This window comes from Limulus polyphemus, unplaced genomic scaffold (assembly GCF_000517525.1).
Source record: "Limulus polyphemus unplaced genomic scaffold, Limulus_polyphemus-2.1.2 Scaffold222, whole genome shotgun sequence".
Lineage (NCBI taxonomy): Eukaryota > Metazoa > Arthropoda > Merostomata > Xiphosura > Limulidae > Limulus > Limulus polyphemus.
Genome location: NW_013665832.1, coordinates 619,426 through 622,307, shown reverse-complemented (window position 1 = coordinate 622,307; position 2,882 = coordinate 619,426).

The window sequence follows — 2,882 nt, the reverse complement described above, 5'->3', positions numbered from 1 at the left end:
GCCAACAAGATTGATACACACCGTTTTCGTTTTTAACATAAATACGCTTTAATATACACACAACCATACAATTTACAGTAACAATTATTACAAATAGTTATTACAAACAAAGATTTATAAACAAAAGTTTCGTAAACTTACAAACACCATAAAGTTTGCTTTCTAGTCCGGAACTTCCTTGAGATATTATAGAGGGTTTACGATGAGCGAGTTAATTACGAGTTGATATAGATACGATTCGCTGGGAAGCTAGCTAGCTTTGTCCTTGGACACACACGCCGTTTTCCCCGATGAATATATATAATGTTTTCGTAAAAATACTAATGTCCGATGAGAATCCACTGACGTTAAACGATTTGCAACGTTCGAAATTTATAAATATTCCTGGTCAAATATCTTAAGTTTTCCGATTGATAAACGTTATAAAAATCACAGTTATAGCTTTCGATGTTTATAGCACGCTGATTATAGCGAACTACTAATAAATACTCTTCTTGGCGCGTCGCGTTGGTTACATTTATAAGCGTGGGAAGACTTTCTAGAAAATTCAGATTACGCAACAATGCAAATTAAAGCGTTTATGTACACACATATCCTTTGGATTCTTACTCTCGAGAATCTTCTACAACTTTGGAGAATAGGCGAAAGTTTCGCAATACATATTTGACAGTATAAGCTATGCATGTTTCTGAATATAAACTCAATCCAAACAAATGTTGACATTAAAATAAATACATAACAACAAATTCGTTACATAATTCAAATGTCAACTGTTACTTGGAATGGGGCGCAGGCATGGCCAGGTGATTAGGGCGCTCGACTTGCAATCTGAAGGTCGCGGGTTCGAATCCCCGTTACACCAAACATGCTCGCCCTTTCAGTCGTAAATGTTATTCCCACTATTCGTTGGTAAAAGAGTAGCCCAAGAGTTGGTGGTGGGTGGTGATGACTTCCCTCTAATCTTACACTGCTAAATTAGGGACGGTTACCGCAGATAGCCCTCGTGAAGCTTTGCGTGAAATTCAAAACCAAACAAACAATACTTGGAATGTAACTAGATTATGCTAGAAAAAATCTTTAAAACTTTCAAAATATTTCTCAAAGACGAAACACAAGTGATTGGACAAAACTGCATAAAACTAAATGCATTGTTTTTAGAAAGCTGTAGTTCAGCATCGTTTCATTAAAAAATTCTATAACTTGATACACATAAATAACTAATACTGGTAATTTACCAGGTATATGTCAAGTAAATGTGAAACAAATTCATATTGTAAAGAAATTGACTATTCGCTAAATTTCGAATACAACATGAGCTACTTCTATATACTTTTAAAAACACAATTCAAATTAGATTGAAGATTTATGCAAAAAATCTTAACACAGAATTATTTAAAAATTAAGAAACCCCTAACATTAAAAGCAGACATATTATAATAGGGTTTAACCATTTAACTAGCTGATTAAGTAATTTCCTAAATGTATTTTATAACCGTTTGTTCATAAAAGTTGAAAGTTTCATTATAAGATATTTTTTTAAGCCAAATTTCCTGAGAAAAATTATGACACTAACTTTAGCATACTTTTACGTAGTTTTCTCATATACCAATAGTGATCATCATTTGAGTTTAACAGCATTAATTACTTCCTTGATATTTTTCCTGAACATTTACATATAATTTCTTTACATAGTGCTTTAGGTGCTTTACTACTTCTTCTGGCTACCAATGTATTTTTTCTTACTGCTAATAAAACGTAATAAGACTTTAAGATACTGCAATGCGGACTACAATGATCCAAACATGTTCTACTTTAGTTAAGAGTTTTTTTTTAAATAAAATTGAATACTTTAGTTAGTGATACATAAGGTGATATAACAGTTAATTTGTATAATTATTGTAATTAGTTTTGTGATGTTGGTGACTGTTTTTATAGTGAAAATTAAACAGTTTGATCTACACATTTTCAAAGACATTTTGGAAACTGGAACCTCCACTCATGAAGCGGAAAAGGAACGATTAGATTTTTTAAATAATAGCTTCATAGAACAAGCAAGTAGAATACTAGAAACATAAATCCATTATATATATCTGCAAATTCTCAAAATCACACATAATAAAAAACTTTTTCTTAACTCGGCTAAAATAATTACAAATAATTTAAGTGATTGTATGAAAAAATGAATGAATGAATTAAATATGTATTTAATTATTGTATATTATTCAAAAGTTCATATAGATTTCACTTACTTCTTCACGTGTGAAATAAATTGGACTAAAGCTTAACAAGGTTGATCATACGTTACTTTCTGTTTCAACCTATTATCCGAATGCAGTGCCAGATATTAATAAAGTAAAAAGTCTAATAGAAAGCTGCGTTAATCTAAGAATCTATATAAATATAATAATACTGTCTCTTGTCTGGTGTATGTACATGTAACTAGTTCGCAGGATGTGGATGGATCTTAGTCAAAATTGATATGGAGGTTTATTCGATCCATGCGGGGGGTACATAGAAATGATAAGTTTTGCATTTTGCGATTTTGCATTTTTTTACCACAAATTTGTCCCCTGTAAGCGGATCTTCACCAAATCTAGTATGGAGGTTCATTGGATCCATGGGAGTTTTGCATTTTGCGTTTTACAGTCTTTATGGGCGTTTTTTTACCACTACCCGTGTCCCATTAGTGGATCTTCACCAAATTTGTTTCGGAGGTTTATTGGATCTATGGGGAGATGCACATTAATTTTCAGTTTTGCATTTTGCGTTTTGCAGTTTTTATGGGCATTTTACCACTACTTCGCCCCCTGTTGATGAATCTTTACCAAATATGGCCTGAAGATTTGTTGGGTCCATGCGGAAATACACGCAATATTGCGATT